Source organism: Perca fluviatilis, chromosome 5 (assembly GCF_010015445.1).
Source record: "Perca fluviatilis chromosome 5, GENO_Pfluv_1.0, whole genome shotgun sequence".
NCBI classification, from domain to species: domain Eukaryota; kingdom Metazoa; phylum Chordata; class Actinopteri; order Perciformes; family Percidae; genus Perca; species Perca fluviatilis.
In genome coordinates, this window is record NC_053116.1 from 18,241,951 (window position 1) to 18,262,919 (window position 20,969).

The 20,969-nt window shown below is 39.8% G+C and overlaps 1 protein-coding gene across 2 annotated transcripts in view; it reads left to right on the forward strand.

The window, feature by feature from the left end:
* Window positions 1–13,941: 13,941 nt before the first annotated feature.
* opn7b (opsin 7, group member b) overlaps window positions 13,942–20,969 on the forward strand; it is a 44,442-nt gene continuing 37,414 nt past the window's right edge. For both annotated transcript variants that reach the window (XM_039799290.1, XM_039799291.1), the window contains exon 1: window positions 13,942–14,287. The gene's annotated coding sequence lies outside the window, so the exon portion shown is untranslated. The remainder of the gene's footprint in view (window positions 14,288–20,969) is intronic.

Genomic DNA, 20,969 nt, shown 5'->3' on the forward strand with positions numbered 1-20,969 from the left:
TGCATGGTTAACGTCATAGACAGGGCTGGACTGGGACAAAAAATTGGCCCTGGCATTTTTGGCCCAGGCGGCCCACACCCACCAATCAATCACGGTCAGACACATTCCCTGCAGACAGTCCTCTTAAAATATGCGTGCATTCTATGATATGAGTTGAGATCCTTCAAGAGGGGTCTCAAGACTTATCTGTTGATCTTACACTTAAATAATTAATTCATTCTTAGAGTTATGATTTGTATTATTGATATTTTATATTGTATTGGCATTATTGTTATTATTACTATTTTAACGTTTAACGTTATTTTAGACTGAATCTAGCTGTCAGCTACCAGTTAGCTGAATTAGCTGTTAGCTAAACTAACGTTAGCTTCCCGGTGGAGGCTAGCTGGAGGCTAGCCATAGGCTAGCGTGGAACAGATCGTGCAGGTTGTATCCTCGGTTATCTTGCGCATGCGCAGAACGGATCGTGCAGGCAGAACGGATCGTGTACTGACAATAACTATTACAGCTCGTGTCTCAGGGCCGGGAGGCGTGGCCATAGTGGGATTCGTAAATTTGCGGCCCGGAGTGGGTAAGGGGGTTCCTGGATTTGATTGGGTCAGGCCAGTGCCAATAAAGAAAATTAACCAATGGGCCGCTGTGAGTTCTTTATGGGCCGGCCCGGCCAAAAAATAAAAAAAGGCCTATTTATATTGGTGATGCGGCCCAAAAGTGTGTCGGCCCACCGGGAAAATGCCCCGTATGCCAGATGGCCAGTCCAGCCCTGGTCATAGATCTACACTCGTGTGTCTTGCTTTTGTAGCGTCACACTCATACTCACACATTGTCTGCACATGCTGTTCCACAGTGCTGTTGTTACCATGTTTCCGTGAAAATCATGATGTTGCAGTCCATAATACATTTAGGAGTGGTGATCCGCAGCCAGTTGCTAAAGACATTGGCGAGGAAAATGCTGCGTAGTGATAGCCAATAAGGAGTTAGCCTTAGTCTAACGTTAGCCCTCCTCTCTTTGTTTACGGTCTTAACCCCGCTTGCCTGCACTTCTGTTGACAGGTTTGGTCACAAAATCGACTGCATCAAAAAGTGGGAGAGAGGTAACATTAGAGACGGCAGAGAGAGAGAAGACATTTTTTTTAAAGAACAATACATAGGCTGCTAAATATATAACTATTTTCCTCCTAAAAACAAATAGACCTGTCATGACTACATCTTATAAATCAATGTTATCTAGTACATGATAAGGGTAACATTAGAGTTGTAGCTGAAACAAATAAGCAACAGTCACAGCAGTTTTAACTTTGAAGCTTTTGAGTGACCTAGTGGTCACTACACTACATTACTAGCCTACTACATCATGTCAATATGGAAAAGGATCAATTCAGTGTGCACCTACAAACGATATTTCCCACAGCGTTACAAATATGTTTGAAGATATTCTGTTAATTTTTAGAGCTGTCAATCCAAAGCAAATGAATTAGCAACTATTTTGAAAATTGATTCATCATTGAAGTCATTTTCAAGAAAAAATGCCACACATTTAATGGTTGTATGACTTTTATTGACCTCTGTTCATGTCCAAGAAAAACAGATTGGGCTGCCAGACAACGCCAGTGCCAATACAAAAAGTAATACTTGATGTTGGTTTAGTATGAGTTGACTAATAATCAATTTATAGGCTATATTTAATCTAGGTTGACATAATCTACTGCTATTAACGATGGGTAGGACACTAATCAATCCAGTATGGTATGTTTTGGTGTCCTTGCGCGTAATATTTTTTTTTTTTTCTCGGCTTTTGTGAACATTACATGCATTATGAAGGTACTATACCAGCAGGGGGCGATACTTTGATAACAATTTAATTTGGCTTCTTACCACTGTTCCTGCCAGAAGACATTTCTGACATCATTTTGCGGAGACTCCAGGCCAGCTTTGTTGCTATGTTCCATGCATAGGCATTTTTTTTTTTTTTTTTTTTTTTTTTTTTTTTTTTTTTTTCTTTTATCTAGCTTATCAAAAAAAAAAAAAAAAAATTTGGGTTTTTTTGGGGTGTTTGTGGTGGGGGAGGATATAATTTTTGTGTAATGTTCACGCGCCAGGCAAAAACGTGACACTGACACGCAAAACCCAGTGGACCAGTGGGTGTATTACACGCTTAGGCGTGATACTGGGTTGTACCAATATGCCAAAAATGAAAGTAATAGTAAGCGATACCATCCACATTCCATGGAACAACATTTGAAGGCTAAAGATATTTACAAAATAATAGTCTTTATTGGAGAATTAAGTTTAGGAGAGAATAGGTAATATGCTTCTCCTTGCTACAAGTTACATGTAAGTGTCTACTCACCTGTCATAAGGGCAATCAGTGAGCATTCAGTGTGCTCCAAGACATCTTAAACCTTGCTCTTCATTTCCAGCTTTCTTTGGTCTTAAAAGAGAGAATAACTAATCCAGTCAGGCTGGTCTGACTCTCTCGTTTTTCTAATAGTATAAGAGAGTGAGTTCATGCTTGATGGTTGCTAAAGAGAGATATTCAAAGAGCAGATAAGAGTCATAACACTTATTTTGTGTCTGTATAGAAATGTTAATGCATTTCTGTCAAGACAAGTCTGAAATGTGTATAATGGTGATGACAGTAGGATTGGTTTTGGTGGACTAGCAGTGCTTTTATCTTGTTGCTGCACATGCATAAGACTTGATCAGGAGTAGCACTTACACTGACAGCCGGACATGTATGCAGGTGGAACTGGTGACGTGGTATGTAAAAGCTGAACACTCATACAGCACAGAGTTATTACACCACAAAAAGAAGGACTAGAAGTGTTTCAATACAAGTAACTCTGTGTTGCCAGCAGATCCACATGGAGTGCTGTAAGTGACATTTCATAAGTAATTTAATTAATGGTAACCTATGAGAGGGGGAGAACGGACAGAAATGAAACTTTTCATGTCTTTATTAAATGATAAAATTCATAATTATAAACGACAATATCCACTTCCTTAGACTTTCTACAACGAGCACAATGGAATTGGCCCTGTTTTATATGCAGAGCTCCAGTCTGTAAGAGTGTTTTTGTGGCGTGCGGTTTTGGTCCCGATGGCCTGCAGCCTCCTGCCAGAGGGGAGTGACTAAACCATCTGGCATGTTAGGTTTACAAACAAAGACCACTGACACTGTTATTACGCTGTAACTTTTTATAAAACAGCCTATTGCAAAGGCAATTGTTTGACGTTTGCTGCATGGTATAAACTATATTCATATATCATATTGATTCTCATTTATCTATAAGCATTCTGAACAGGATTGTTTCTGCATTCCTGGATGCTTGTTGAACAGTTATTTCGAAAATGTCAGGGTACAATGGCAGACTCAAATGCACGACTCAGCCAGAGGTAAAAGGTAAGTGATTTATTGTTCGAAGAACAATGCAGGCAACGGTACAAGTCCAACAGGCAGGAAATGTGGTCGATATACAGGCAATAATGCAGGCAATGGTACAAGTCCAACGTGGTTGATAATACAGGCAAAGGATCAGGATACACTGGGAAAACTAGACAAGAAAACGCTGGAAGGTGAGTCACACAAGGAGCTACAACAATCTGTCAAAGGGTAAGTGAACACAGGTGAGTATATATACACGGGGGATGGGAAAACAATTAGACACAGGTGAATCACATTAGGGCGGGGACAGGTAATCAAAAAAGACGGGAAACAAACAAAGACAGGAAGACAAGTGACAAAAAGTGAATTTCAAAATAAAACAGGAAGTCCATGAAAAACAAACAGAAAACACAATAAGAGCGGAAGCAGACGTGACAGTACCCTTCCCTCTAGGGCCGAGGAGTTGGTGTGACCGGAACCACTCTCTTTGACCGGTTTGACTTTGCTCACATGGAAAGTGGGATGAACTCTCATTGACCTCGGCAGTTTCAACTGGACGGCCACAGGGTTGATCACCTTGGACACAGGAAAAGGTCCAATTTCCGGCTCTCGGTTCGAGGAGGAAGATCCTTTGTGGCCAGCCATACCTTCTGGCCAGAGCCGGCCTAGCCACTAATGGCGCTTTTCCATTACATGGTACCTACTCGCCTCGCCTCGACTCTACTCGCCTTTTTTGGTTTTCCATTACGAAAAAAAGTACCTGGTACCTGCTAACAGGTACTTTTTTTAGTACCTCCTCAGTCGAGGTTCCAAGCAAGCTGAGGCGAGCCGAGAAGGTGACGTGAAACCCTGCAGGCTACAGATTGGTCGGAAAGAATCGTCACTGCATTGCTAGCGACAGACGGCATTTTTAAATAGTTTAGCCAGCGGTGTTTTTTTTCTGCCGGAGGCTCCACTCGCACTTCCGTAGCATACAAGTGGCCTGATGTTTATACTTGTGCGCTGGTGTGTGTCGAGTCGCGTGTGTGTGTGTGTAGCTGGTGAGCGAGGGAGAAGTGAGAGAGTGCCGGCGATTAGCTCCGCAGCGAGTAGTGACTCTAGAGTCATATAGTGAGAGAAACAAAGTGTCTCCCCTGTTCTTTCTGACCACGGTGGGAAATCTGGAGCAGTAAAAGTTAACTATCTTGTTGATTTCATGTTGTTTACGGAGAAGGAGAACCAGGAAATGAGTCGGGGGGGGAAATGCAACGGCAGTCGCTATGACGACCAGCCACGCTGAGGCGGTACTAAAATCTGCAATGGAAAAGGGACGCACAGTGCGCCAAGTCGAGTCGAGGCGAGTCGAGAAGGTACCATGTAATGGAAAAACGCCAAAAGCCAGCAGAGGGCCCTCTAGAGTCACTGCTAGCTAGTTGGCATTCTAAATCATCCCGCTGCTCTGCGATCGCTGTCTGCCCCGTCATGACATATACTGTTGGAAAGCTCTCTCTCTCCTCTACAATGCTGTCGGATCCAAGTATGGTCATTTCCTTTTAATCAGCAACCAATCGTGAAAGTAAAAGGGTGGATTTAACTCAAAATGCACAATCTCATTGGCTGATGCCAATTTCTGACAACGTGATTCGTTCAGAACCGTCACGTGACGTGCTCTGACATTTCAGCGGTAGTTCAGAATTTCGAAAGAAGTGCGTCGAAAACGGTCGAAAATCACCTCAGAGAAGACGAAAACAGTTGTTATCAGCAAGAAGACACAGGGGATTACAAACTAAGACCGCAGATGATGAAATACCTTCACATAGTACGTTGATGTGTAAACTGTCGTTCAGAAAACAGGAGTTTTCAGACAGCGGAGGTAATCAGACCCTCTCTCTCTCAAAGCAGTTTACAGAAAGTCATATAGCCTACATGTCATATGTGTCACATATATACTACACTGTACTGATCGCGATACAACACACTATATTACAAAACAATTACATTACACAACAGTTAAAATTGTTGTATAATATAATTACTATATAATAGGCTACTAAACAAATCTGTAATTTTTGGATCCTAAGTGGTTGTGAGTCCCTCAGGCTGTGGCAGACAGATCCATACTTAGCTGTCAGTAGAGCTGCTGTTCCCTCTCCTAGGAGAACTTCCGGCTTCTTTTCTGGTGTTAACTTTGGGAAGTTTTATTTTTTTGGCTATTTTTCCAAGGTGTAATTCTCTTAGTGAAGATAGTTTTTCCCAGTGGAAGAGGAAATGCATCTCTGTCTGACCTAGTTGGTGGTCAAATAACAATTTAGTGTACTTTGTTTGCTTTTCTTCTGTTTGTGTTGTTATGAACCAGTGCTGATGGGAGACTGGTTAGTTAGCTTCTCCATCGGCTGACTGAGGGGCAGGGCCGGTGATTGCTATAGGCGACCAAGGCGATTGCCTAGGGCGTCAAAAGTGTTGGGGGCGCCGTGTCGTCCTTAGGTCTACTTTTCATTAATAATAGAATTAGAACGACAAGCGAAATAAAACATGTTCATTAAACATGATCATCCTAGGGCGCCCCCTCAGTCACACGTTTACTTGTCAACCTTTCATTACGCGACGTTTTCAGTCTATGGGTCAGACTCAAACACACGGAGCTCTGAAGCAGACCTGTGCGTCGCTTAGTGTTCACTCTCGCTGTAGAAATAGAGACGAGCAGCGGCAGGTTTATAATGGACGCGCTCTGCTGTGGGTATGCTGCGGCAGATGTGTCCCTATTTCTGCGTAGTATTGTGTTTCCACCTCCGATGTAGAGCAGTGTAGCCTACAGCCACTTCCCTAACCTGTCTCATTCAGAGACAAGCGTCCCAAACGGGGCTCTGTGTCTGTCAGGAGGTCTGACATCTACCGTATCAACAGAGCAATCACGTAATGCACAGCAGACTATGGTGCAGATGGATTATTTTCTGAAATATAGTGACTTTATTCTTGTAGTAGCCTATTGTATTATCACTTTATTTTTCTCACAATATCACAACTCTTCCAAACCTTAGAGAACACAGATGAGATATACTGTATTTTGAATGTGCACAAAGTTTTGAAAATGAGCAGAAATCTTGCTCAAACACATCTGAAATATTACAGTCCAGTGGTTTATTAATTCATTAAAATGAATTAATGTATCATTCAGGTGAATAATTTTAATATGCACATTTAAGGAGGTTACTTCCTCAACAAAAGAAGCAAAAGTGGGAAGAGTAAATGATGCCTAGGCTACATGTTTGCTGACTCCGATATAATTAGAAACATCGATCCAAAGGAGAATAAATAGATGAAAGCAATACAGAATGCCTGAGAGCCTTACTGCAAAATATACCATGATGTTTTTATATTTGCATTGTAATCTATGTTTCCCTTTAGATAAAGATATTTCCAGCATAATTGATTCAGAAAAAGGTAAAAAGAGAAAGAAAAATGTGAATAAAAATTCACTAGAATGCAGGAAATTAAGTATTTAATGCTCAAAATTTTCAGGGGGTGGACCCCCAGATCCCCCCCGCCCCCATCATAAGTCACCATGCACACAAATCTGGAAACAAAACACTGGCCTTTGGTTTGCCAGACCAGTTATGATTATACCAAATGTTAGTGTCAACTTACATGGAAGCTAGAAACTAAAATGAACATACATTGCTACTCTGTGGAGATCTGGCAGTGCGAGACTGGGGGGGGGGGGCGCAAAACTCAATCTTGCCTAGGGCAACCAAAGGGCTAGAACCGGCCCTGCTGAGGGGACTGTTTTGTGGGGAAAGTAAGCTTGAGGCAGCAGCAAGTATGGCCATCTCCACCTTCAATGAAGGTGCCTCTGCCATGCTTTCTGTTATGGAGTTGTGGCTTAAGAGCACAGTTGTGACGGTCAATTCAATGAGAGAAACTGTAATACACAGGATCTCGAAAGCTGAGGCTGTCACAACTGCCAGTTATATATTATTATTGTTACTATTGATCTTGTTTGTGGTGTTTTAGATGTTATTGTTTTGTTTATTTGAAAACTTGTAACATTTGAATGTTCTATTTATTATTATATATAATATTTTATTTAAATGTTATTCTATTTGCTCTATTTAATTTAAATTATATATATATGCTTGTGCCTCTTAAACTGTTGTCAATTAAAAATGTATTTTTGGTCAGTAAAAATCACTTTATCAGTATTTTTATTCAGCAAGTTCATCAGTGTGTGTTCAGTCTTGCACTGCCACTCAGCTCAGTAGTATCATAATTTTTTCTGTTAGACATCAAACATAGTAGATATAATAATAATAATGTGTACCGTATAGTTATTAGGTAGTCATTGCTTTTCTTTAGGCCTTACTTAAAATGGTCAAAGGGGCCTCCAACCAAATTTTGCATAGGGCCCCCAAAGGTCTAGGGCCGGCTCTGCTTCTGTCCCACCTGGTAATGGAGCGCTGGAGACGAGGAGGGACAAATAATCCCCGTAGCCAATGATGCCTCCACGTACTCCTTCATTGCTGCCATCTCGGGAGGTGACAGTGAAAACAGTCGCCCCTTAGGCGGTGACGTACCAGGTAACAAGTCTATAGCACAGTTATACGGTCTATGAGGTGGCAACGATGTAGCCTTAGTCTTGTTGAAGTATATATACACGGGGGATGGGAAAACAACTAGACACAGGTGAATCACATTAGGGAAATTAGGGCACAGGTAATCAAAAAAGGCGGGAAACAAACAAAGACAGGAAGACAAGTGACAAACAGACAAACAGTGAATTTCAAAATAAAACAGGAAGTCCATGAAAAACAAACAGAAAACACATTAAGAGCGGAGGCAGACGTGACAGAAAAGACATACAGTCATATTTCATATTGTGTGTAGTCATGTCGGTGTGCCTTTATAAATTTTGTCACAATCATATTGTCTGTGCAAACACAAACCTCATCGCAACTAAAGACACTAAAGAGCCATAAAAGCAAACACACAGCCAGTGGTTGAAGAAGTATTGAGATTATTTACTCTTGTAAAAGTACCAATATAATAATGTAAAAATACTTAATTACAAGTAAAAGCACTGCATTAAAAACCCTACTTACTAAGTAAAAGTACATAATAATTATAATAATAATAATAATTATTATTATTATTATTATTATTAAAGTACTAGCTTTGCTGAAACATGTCCCCTGTTATTATATATGACCTTATTAGATGCAGATGCATCGATGTGTATGCATAATTATTTTGTTGTAGCTGGTTGAGTAGGCAATTGTACATTAAATATAGTGGGGTAGTTTTAGAAGAAAAAACAAAGTGTTAAATAGAAATCTGTTTTAATTTGTTGTCTTTTCTCCTATCTTTTTTGTGACATTTTGGTACGTTTTACTTCTTTGGGCCTCAGACAGTTATTTGAATATAACCATCTGAGAAGTTTAGAAGGGAAATGCTAACAACTTATAGGCATCTGAAACGTGACAAGAAGCCCCAAACAGACACTGCTTTTCTGCAGGGAAAAGGAGTGGATGACACCTTACAGTCTGCAAACACTTTGCTATAACAGAGAAATTACACATACACATTCTGTCAGTAACACCTTTTTTTCTATTTCTCATAAACATGGGAGGCAACATTGAACAACATTACTATTGCTTGCTTGTGTAGAAATGATTGCGATTGGGTAAACAAAGCAATGTCAACCTTAGGCCCCATTTTAGCATACTGTAAATTTAGTGTCATGCTTGGTCTTTACTTTAGAGGCTGGCAGGGTTCCTGTAGTATGAGACAGTGAGGGTCTTAGGATGTAAGGATGCATACAAATGAGAGATGACCTGGATTAATTCCAGCTCAGTAACAGTGGATTATTACTGCTTCTATTTTTTGTTCTTTCTGGCTTCTTTCTCTGCATCACAAACTCTGTTTTGAACTTTTCCAGTGTTATTCATCCCTCATTTCCTGCAGGGCAAAACAATATTTATCTCTGTCCTCGTTCATTTCCCCTTAATATTTAGATTGAGTGAGAAAGATAGAGGTGCAGAAATAGAAAGTTGGGGTGGGAGTTTAGGGGGGAAGGTCACACTGCACAACCAAAGGGATTAGAAGAGTGGGGAACACTTTCTTTCTTGCAAGAATCTTGCAAGTTGAAACATTGCATTTATATAAATTAGGAGCTTGCAAAATAGTGTGTGTACAGCCCGTCCCTTTACAATAAACCAAGGCTAAAGATTTGCCGGATTCACATTTGAGAGCACTTAGAGGTTTGGTGTGCCTTGCTCAAAGGCAGCTCGGCAGTGCCCAGGAGGTGAACTGGCACATTACCAGCTACCACAGTGCTGACTCTGTCAGTCAGTTAACAATATTGCATGAGCTGACCGTGCATGCCATTTTCTAGCCCTGTACAGTGTGGCTAGATATTAAATAATGTTCTCAACCCCTCAGTTTTAAGCACATCACATCAATATCTTAATCAATATCTGGATCTCTGCACATTCAGGGCTGAGCACCAGGTTGTCCTATCAGTCTGTAAAATTATAACATTTGCTAACTTTAGCTCAGCAGCCCAAAAGAGACAGAGAGCTGTATTATGTTCATTAGGAATATGAGGCTGTCGTTATACAGTAATGTAATAATTTTTCACGCACTTATATGCCATCGCTTTGATTTTACTTATCATCATGATCATCTGCCCCTTCACCACCCCACCCTTTTCTTGCTCTAGTTTAACAATCACACTTGGTGATAGAGACTCCTGCCTTGTGCGTTTTGTATTTCCTATTTCACGGTGCTGCACAGTGACATGTGTCTGTTGGGTTCTGCTCTATATAGCAGAATGCAGCTTGGATTCTTCGGGGAGTATAGAGCCTATTCTGCCAATGTGTGTGTGTGTGTGTGTGTGTGTGTGTGTGTGTGTGTGTGTGTGTGTGTGTGTGTGTGTGCAACCATCGCTATAATGGTTCTTTATCACGTGGAGTAGACATAAATGCATGGAATCTAAGCATATGATATCAAAGGGTAGGTAGACTGATTAAATGTTGATGGTTTAGAGAGTGATATAGAGAACATGGGGTTGAAAGAGGAGCAGTGACAGCAGCAGAGCTGTGGTGAGAAGGAGAGCCATACTGTTTGGACATGATGAATTGGCCCCTGGTAAGGATAATCCATATCACAGAGACCAAAGACAAAGAAGTAATGGAAAAGATAGTGTGGAAAGCTGTAATTTGCAAAATCCTTTACCAGCTATTTTGATGTATTCTAAAGTTGACTGAATCTCTAAAATCATCACTCACAGCATGTTGCTGCAAGCTGAAAAAACAAAACTAATTGGAATTCAAAAACATCACAAACAATTTCCTTCTATATGTATGCAAGCTCTTTTATGACAACATATGGGTTAAGTCAATGTATGATGGAAACATTCCCTAAATCAGGGGTCTTCAACGTTTTTTAAGCCAAGGACCCCTTCACTGAGAGAGAGACGGAGCAAGGACCCCCTACTACATATATTTTATAAAATGAAGTTGCATATTAAACTGGGGCTACAATAACATGTAGGGCAGCCTAAAGCCTTTATAAAATACGTTTTTAGTGCATAAAATACAAAGCTATTAAAATATTAATTGTTGGCATGATTTAATAAATCATCTTGTATGTGGCACAGTGAATCTTTAGGATGAACTGTATGGCTATCTTAGCAACTACCTATAGGCCAGTAAGCCTGTCATCAGTGGAGATTTATATTTGCTAATAATATGTGGGAATTATGTTTTCCATTTTCATTTTTCCAAAATTGACAAGAATTTGGAGGACCCCCCTCCAGTGACTCTGAGGACCCCCTAGGGGTCCCGGACCCCCTGTTGAAGATCTCTGCCCTAAATCATTTAAATTATTTAATTTAATTAATTATTTGGCATTTAGCGCAGAGCATTTTGTGAGATGTGCTTAGATTCAGTGTAAGATGAAGAAGGGAGAGTTTGCAAGTCATGTTCAATGAGTAAGCATTGAATGATGGAGTGAACATAAGCACAAGCAAAAGGTTAAACAAGTGAGATGAGACATGAGATGCTGCAACAAGGAGAAGAGGGGGAAGGAGTGATTAGAGCAGGCAAGTAGTGGAGGACATAATCAGGCATGGAAAAATGAAACATAGTCAATACAACATGAGTAAGGGTCAACTCAAAAGAAATATACATTAAGAAAAGATAAAAGGCATCCAGCTGCAAAACTGGGATTTATCACCTACCACACAAACATGCAAGCGCATGCACACATACAATTCAATACGTTATGCTTAATTAAAATACAGAGCCATATGAATCTCAGTCTTCAGTCACTGTATGGGTCACTACTTTGCATTTAGGAGGGGAAAAATATCAGAAGGTGATCTACATTATCTAAACTGTAGCCAATTAGCCAATTTAAATTAAGGTTGTGGAAGAAAAACAGAACCACTTTTCAGTGTTTAAAGCTGTTAGACGATTCATGAAATGTGCTTGATGTGTACAAAGTCAATATGGCCGTGAGGCTTGCATGGATGATGGAATTTATGTTACAAGAGACTGCAGATACTTTCAGAGATTGTCTATCAGAGCATATAGACATATAGTGTTCTGCCAAACAAGAAATGCGTTATGTATATACAGATTATAGACCTCTCTGTAGTATTTATGGTACAGGCTCATGTATTTACTGCATAAATTACTTTGATAGTGAGTGTATTTGTTTGTTCATACCAGAGGCAAATGCATTTTCCTTTTGCTTGTTTACTGCAGCCCAATGTCACTGTTATCATTTTGTTACTTTGTAAAACTCAATTGGTCATTAATTACTTTGTTTCAGTTGGCTGAGCAGATAAACATGCTTCTGTGGGAGTTGACTCATCACTGCCACGACAAATGTGGCACGAGGAAGAAATCAAGTCTCGATTTCCAGTTGATGTGAAAGCTCAGGCTTAAACAACTCTTCGCTTGATTGCCATGACATTCTGCAAAGACGTTATGTTCTCCAGAGGATGAATCCTACTGACTTTGGTAATATCCTAGTTTTTTTCTGTAATGTCACCAACCAGTTAATGTTTTCCCTTATCCAGTAAAATATCTGAACATATATTTGATGGGTTGGCACAGAATTTTGTGCAGGCATTCATAGTGCCCAGATGATCTTTATACATGGTCTGACTTTTCTGGCTTTGAGTGAAATGTCTCATCAATTATGGCAACTACGACCTTCCTCTTCAATTTGGATCACTTCAATAGACCTGGCAACAATGGTGTGTCCTTGTCAACCTCCCTTTTAGGAGTACTAGATTTGTCAATAGTGTGTGCACATGTGTATGCATGTGTTGTCCTGTGTGGTCACAGGCTGTGTGCAAAATGTTCATTTCAAATCCCTGTAAACATCACTAGTGTCTTATAAGGAGTCACACTGGGCCACAAGACACAGCAGAGAGGGCCAGAGGGGTTGGAGGGGTATGGAAGGAGGGTGGTCTATCTAAACTGGATTGCTCCTCACTGTAAAAGACACAAAACAATGCCAGAACCCCTGCTAAGTCATAAATGGCTTGTGCTTTGCCCCCACCTGTTTTTTTCTATCCCCCTCTCATTTATTCCACATTCACAGCTCTGCACTGAATTAAGGCATATTTCTACATTCAAATATATACATGTATATACATGAATGGATGCAATAATACTATCATTATATTATTATTATATTATTATTATTATTATTATAATATATTAATTTAATTTAATTAATTTTTTAGGGTCATACATTAATTAATTTATTGTGTGCAACCTATTTTTTATGGATAATGCTCCCAGTAGATTGTCTAGTGTGTTGCATTCAAACAGACTAGCGAGCAAAGGTGTACACACACCAGTGTGCCTTTGCTGGTGGCGAAAAACTGTGCTCACTAGCAAATATTAACCATGACATTTTGCTGTCATTTGCACTTCAAAGCCAAACCCCTGCCCCATTCTCAACACCACCCTGCAGATCTCTTCACATCCAGATATCCATTTGATATCATGTCATTTTCCCATTGCCTCTTGTTGTCACTGTTATCTTTCTGTCTTGGTCTTTTCCTCTTCAGTGTCTCTATATCTTCCTCCTGTATACTGTACAGTGTACATTTCAAATTAAAATGAGGGGTTCACTCAGGTTTTGTGCAGCAAGGAGAAATACTGTCAAGAGAGTGCATTTCTTTATGTTCAGGGGTTGAGTTAGAATTTGTGAATAAAATGAATAAAACAGGCAGTTTGAAAAATAAGTGTACTATAAAATATATAAACCCTTTGAAAGTAATTCTGAGAAAAAAAAAAAAAAAAAAAAAAAAAAAAAAAAAAAAAAAAAAAAAATATGTGTGTGTGTGTGTGTGTTTTTTTTTTGTTTTTTTTTTTTGTTTGTGTGTGAGGAAAAAAAAAAAAAAAAAAGAGAGAGAGAGGGAAGAATGTGTGTGAGTGTGAAAAAAAAAAAAAAAAAAAAAAAGAGAGGGGGGGGGGGGAAAAGGGGGGTAAGGGAGAAATGCAGTGTGGAGAATGCATGTGTGTTCAAGAAAGAGAGGGAGAGCGGAGCAACAGAGACTGGGGGAGAGAGTGGGAGCTGCAGGCTGTTAGAAACAGAGCGAGAAGGAGAGACCAGCAGCACTAGGCAGCATCACGTCTGTCTCTATCTGTCGTCTATTGGATCTTCCTCAGCACAGCTGTCTGAGTGCTGCTGCCTGCGAGTGGATCCTCTCGCTCAGTGATTTTGAGGGAGTGCCTGAGTGCGTAGCCCACACTAGAGTGTCCCAGCGACTACGTACAAGTCTGTTTTGAACTGTTCTGGTTATGGTGTTGCCACACATTGGTGAAGGTCTGACCAGTTTTTCTCTGGACTTGACTCAACACCAATGATCCCCAGCCATCTCTGGCATACCCTCTCATTAAGGTAAGCAGAAAAAAAAGTGTTTTATTTACTGCATGCTGTGTGGGACTTGCGCTGGATACTTTTGTTCTCTAAAGATAATTAACTGCAAACCCCAGTGACATGTTTTGTTATGTAAGCATGCTGTTGATTTTGAAAAAAACAAGCTTGGAACCCAACAGCACAGTATATCACGTTGCGCTTGTTCTAGGCTCAAGTTTCACTGTTTATTGTGTCTAATTTGACCTGATTTATGTGTACAAACGTCCAAATGGACTTGCCTCTATAAAGTGGTGAACGCTATGCTATTTCTTCCCGGCTCTTTTGTCCATGTGATAAATATATGTTACTTTATTACTAAACTATATTTGCCAAAAGGCAGTTGGCTGATTGTTTTCATGTGGCTTAAGCAGATTGTGGCGATGTGCTTTTATTAGTCTGTAGAATTCAACCTCTTTTAATCACACGTGCTGAAGGTTAATCAAAGACGTACAGTACAGTTTATTGAGTGAAATTTACTTGGAATTTGCCATGTGGATTGCGTTAGCCATTAGCAGTCCTATCACGACTAAACAAACTAAATTTGAGTCTGGCATACATTTTACAGAAAGTGTATGTTTAATATATCATATAGATGCAGTAGTAAGTGTCAAGTGTGAGTTAGCATAGGAAGTGTTTTTTTAACTATATAAACTGTTTAAAATCTTAATTAACAGGCAACAAAGTGGTTCCCTGTCCCACTTTCCTGTCGCTCCTTTTCTAAGTGGATGGGGGAAGTTGCATTGAAAGTGCTTGTAATGAAGACTTTCATGAAAAACAAATAGTGTTAATCAAAAGTCTCTCAGCAGCTTGTTTTACATATACATGTTTCCTTTTGAAATGTGAACCTTAACTTTCTGAAGCTCTGCGTTGCGTCTCTTTGTATCATGCTCTTGGGGTTTTGTTTTAGTCTGTTTTATTTTGCAACGTTTTACTTCCTGTGATTTTCACGGCTGTTTACTACCACACCTGTGTTCATGCATTATCACCTCATTCCCCTCACCTGAGTTTCTCTTCCCTTGTCAGACTAGTTTGTATATAAGTCATGGTTTTCAGTTCAGTCTGTTGGATCATTGGTTTTGTTATCTTGAGGCCAGTTTTGCCTTACCTGCACTAACCCTGTAATAAAGAGTGGTCTGTTTTCTGCAGTCTACCTCAACCGTGACACATACGTGTGTCTTCTGAATGGATCTGCTTTTAGATGTTAGTTATTATGAACATTGCATACATCAGTGATTTTCAACCACTGTGCCACTAGTGTGCCGTGAGAGATCGTCTTGTGTGCCGTGGGAAATTATCCGATTTTACTTAATTGGTCCAACAAATTTTTTTTATTGAGTTGCTGCAAATAATTTGCCATTGTTGCGCATCTGTGCCTGCAATGCGATTACTGGCAGAGAAATGAAATACTATTTTGTGTCAGTAGGTGGCAGTATAGCGTAATAATGACCTTGTTGATTTAAGACAATAGAATTACAGCGGGATGCACGCAAAAGGTGGCAGTGACCAAGGGGGTAAGCGAGCGTCTGGAATGCGTAGCTCCAATGGTGCCATTTTGATGCTAACAAGTGATCACCCGCCATTAGCATTCCATTAACTGCCATTCATTTTGACGTCACTTTGACAGCGAATAACTTTACATCTGAAGCGTTTAAAGACTCTATTTGTCCATTGTTTATTTCTAAAGAAACACGACAATGTATAAAAGGCTCCATTACCTTGTACCTCACGTTATGGCTCCTTAGCAGACGTTTTTGTAAAAATAGGCTAACGATTGTGTCATAACCAAGCGACTTACTGTCGCAGAGTAGAGGAATTACCGTATAGTACAGGAGAAGCTTGCACGCAGTTTGGACTTAGATGAGCTGTTTAGGTTTAATTACTGATGTTAACTAGCATTTTAGTTAGCAATAATTAGCCTGTGCCCATGTTATCTCCTTACATATACCTACGCTCGCTGTCTCTGTAAGATTGGGAATGATTGAGATTTCTCTTGGCACAGCTACCAGAAGACTTACAACTTTCAGACACGTTGCTCACGTCACATTTACGTTGTATCTCTCAGTTGGAGGCTGCGCAGTAAAGCTAGCGATCACAAGAAAAGTGCTTCTAATAGCCTTCACTGGTCTCCGTCCAGAGCAACGGGATCTGTTGGTCCATTATATATATGTCAATGGCAGTGACAGGATGTAAGCAGTAGGGCCGAGATCATCGATGTAAGCCTGCAACAGCGATGGATACATTTTTAAAAAGGAAAAATGAAAATTCTGATCTTATTAGGCTACAATGTGTCATTTTGTAACATTTTTGGTTGGTGGTGTGCCGCGGGAAAAAAGGTTAAAAAACATAACCATGGCCACTACTTAATATGCATTAACATGCCATTACAAATGGTATCATTTTCATTAAGCTAAAAAGTTTAGCAGCTTTTCTGAGCATTTTAGGGATTTTTTGTAGCCTGACATGGTCATACTCTAGTCAGAACATCCCGACCTCGAATGTTGTGGGGCGGGGCTAAGTTCGGCTGGCATCCAGGCTAGATTTTTTGGTCATTCTAAGGATAATTATTTTATTTTGGAAAATATACTAACTGATTAGCTAACTGAATTGCTGCCTGGAATCAATAGATGTTAACTTGATTTATCTAGTTGGTTCTGCTTAGTTCAATGTTGCACAGTTAAACTGTTGTATAACACAAAAGCATGGTTCTGTGTGCACATAACTGATTCAAATTTGATTTTTTTAAGGATTTTTGTTCTGATTGAATCAGGGCAGAAATAAATATTGATACAAGATATTTAGGGTTCAAGGTTTTATTAAAAAGAATTAAGACTACAAAATCAATCCACTTGTGTGACTGGAATTTTAATAGTCAGAGGATGAATGACAGGACTAGAGTTGCCTGTCATCCGTGTTACAGTTGCAGAGGATTTATGTCCCCATATTAGGTTGAGGACTAGACATCCAAACATCCTATGCTGCTGATATTCTACACTTGCCCTGCTAGCCGCAAAAATAATCAAGCAACCTACATCCAATATCCAACATTCAATTTTAATTCAATTTGATTTATAGTGTCAAATCACAACAGGAATTATGATAATACACAGAATATATAAGGTATACAAAAGTCGGTATAAAAACTATATATTTTTGTTCTCGCTTAAAATTGGAGGCAGGCTACTTAGTAGGCCAAACCTCCGGGACCTCTTAACCTGTGGCCCTTGCTGTCATCAGGTCATCTGCTAGCTGCTATCATCCTCCTCTTTCCTGCCGCAACGGCATCACTATTTTATGAATAAAACATGGCGGAGGCCATGGGGGGGCTCAGCTTTTCTTAGACATAAGTAGGGGGGGCGCCAAGGAAAAAAGGTTGGGAACCACTGGTCTAAACCACACTATCCACACTAACCACACTAAACAAAGACCCAAGAGCCCCCCCTCCCAAAAGTAAGCATTTGGTGCGACGAATATCAACATGAGAGGTCTGGGATCTGAGGGTATAGACTGTGATGTGAACCGCTGGTTTGGTCCTCTAAAGATCTGGTATTGGTGGCTCACTTCATACTAATCATGAGATTGTTTTCTCTGATTTGTGACTTCATAAGTTAGGATTGATGAAGCCGGTCTGTAAGGGGATGCATATTTAGAATCAAATACAGCTTTTAGTGTTATGAGGGTCAGAGCCAGTGTAGACCAAATACTTTCCTAAAATTTTGATATTTTGATTTAGTATCTTGTATCGAGCTCAAGAACTTTGCCAATAAAGGAGACAATAAGTGCTCTCACATTTAAACAGAGCAGTCATTGACTTTTTATCAGAAAACCTTCATCTTTGAGAGATATGGTTCCATGGTAAGTTGGCACCAACAATGTTCTTACTGTTATGAATCAACTGGAGTCACAAGACACGCCTCAGGGATGATGCGACAGTGAACTTGAAGAGCACAGTTCTGCACAGCTGAAGAATATTGTGTACACTTGGTTGCTTCTTTGAACATATAAAGCTACGCTAGTCAATTGTTGTATACATAAAAAAACCTACAACAAAGAGCCTTTGAGCATCCTTGGCAGAAAGCACATAATCTGTTTGACAAAAAGGAGTCATTACGTTTGAAAACCAATTTGTCCTCCAAGTGGAGGTGAAAAACATACCATTTACAGTCCTCGTCATTCTCAGTCCTCAGGTATGTCTTGCATGTACTTCCATTCATACTCTACTGTACCTCGTTGTAGTCCTAGACCTTTTGACCATGTAATGCAATGCCATGAATTGATGATGAATTATCTTATTACAAACTTTACAATCCATCGTTTTATGAGAGCATAACCTATTTGTACTACTTGTAGACGTTTGGTATCATTTCGGGCATTATTAGTGGGGTAACTTACAAGATACAAACGTGGGTCCATTAGCCCCTGCGGTAAGCTATTCAGCTGATAACGCTACTCTACACTAACTCTCCCAATGTTAGACCCAGGTGAAAAAAGCTTCTGGGGGGGTGTTTGGCTCGAGGTCATGGTGCAAAGGACCCTAGGGTGAATTACTCCGAACCATCACTTTAAAGAGACTGTCCAAACACAACTGTAATAATCCAATTAACATTTTACAAGTCACACAATGTCAGAACAACATTATTTGCTGAATTATGAAATAATCTTCTACTGCTTGTCTAAATGTTTGCAGGTACAACTGCAGTGATGTTGCTCACACTCATTCCCACTGTGTTGTGGCTGGTGTGGGGTAAATCTTTAGCCAGCTGACAGAGAGCTGACTTTACATTTTCAAAAGCTGTGACCACAACTGATGCCAACACTAAATGATTACACAAAAGCAAGTGAAACTATGTACAGTGTGATTGTTTCTCAACTGCAACTTTGTGGAATAAACTACTAATGAACTCTGATTATAGCAGTTATATATTACCATAATTACCCATTGCCTCTTGTACTTAAATTAGAATTTTTGACTGTCCCATGCTACACCGTTACACCAAGTTTAATAAAAATTGGGCCAGTAGTTTTTTTCCCGTAATCCTGCTGAGAGACAACCAAACCAACAAACAAAAAAAACAGACAAACCCAGCCGAAAACATAATTTCTTTGGCGGGGGTAATTAATCTCAGGTTCATTAAATCCTTGCTCATTCCAAAAGAATCAACAAGAGATTGAAAAATGTAACCGGACGATGATTGGGCAGCCCTCCAAATGCTTTGTTGTGACAAATTCCCATCATTCCCCTCACTTGTGTCTCCTCACTGAACAGCCAGTTTAAAAATAAAAGTGTGTTTCCAACAGCTGAGCAACTGCTTATCCATGACTCTGTGGGAGCGTTAAGTGTGTGTCTATACTATGCTGTGTGTGTTTCAGTAGACTACATGGATTTGTAAAATAGGCTGGTTGTGTGCTGAATAAGGTGAGAAATGTAGTGTTGTCATACTACCAAATTGTCTGGCTAATTTTAGTCGATCCATGCCTGCCTCCAGTTAAACAACGTCACACAAATTCTCAGATTAAATGTAAGATATTTGACTCTGAAATTACCATTGTAACAGCATGTAATAAAACTGTGAAACTTCTCTGAACCCATATTGTATAGTGTGTAATATGTTAGAGCATGGAAAGCTTAACAATTGTTTGTATGTTATACAGAGATTGGGGGATTTGCCTCAAAGCTTACAGTTTTTTCCAACACCTTACACACGTTTTCTAACTATGTCTCCTTTTTTCAAAACTCTACACACAATTCCCCAAACTGCACACAAAATCCAAAATGCCTCACATCTCCTTCAAAATTAAACACTGCATTCAAAATACCATAAACACATCTCAAAATGAAGCATTTACATCAAATGGCAAACACTTTTTTCATAATAGTAAATTTTTGTACACAGTGTTGTTCTAAATCTAAAGCTCTTTTGTCTTTCATAGGCTTATATCTACATTTACAATGTTCTAGAGAGAAAGTAATCTGCTGAAAGTGGTTGAAAAGTGAACTGTAAAAAACAATGTAATGTTACAATAACACAGAACATATTTATTGGGCAATTGCATTGTATGCAAAACAAAGTCTGATTGATTTATAATGCTGAAATAGTCATTAGATGCATGCCTGTTCTCATTTCTGAAGGTTTGAAGTATGGACGCCACTCTCTCATGGTAAATCTGTGGTTAATCACATGATGAATAAGTGTGGCCCTGAGCTCATCAGAGATGGCTCTCCTTCTTTCTCTCCTCCTCCTCCTCCTCATTGTCGTCCCCTGTCTCTCCCTCCTTCTCCCCTTGCTCTCTCTGTCTATTGTTGGCATCCATTGTTCAAAACAGGTAATCTGATCTTTGACCTATGTATAGGCCTATACTAAAGCAGTGATTGGTTAGTGTTCAGTTACTGTAAGCATGTGTCTGCACATGTGAGGAGTGTGTGTGTGTGTGTGTGTGTGTGTGTGTGTGTGTGTGTGTGTGTGTGTGTGTGTGTGTGTGTGTGTGTGTGTGTGTGTGTGTGTGTGTGTGTGTGTGTGTGTGTGTGCCCTAGTAAATAAGTGTACCATTTTGATTGGTTGTGTTTGGAAAAGGAAAGCAAGTCACTCCCTGTTAGATTTTTGTGACTTAGGTAGATAATTGTGTGTAGTGTTTTGAAAAAAGTGTTTTATGCAATTGAAAACTGAGT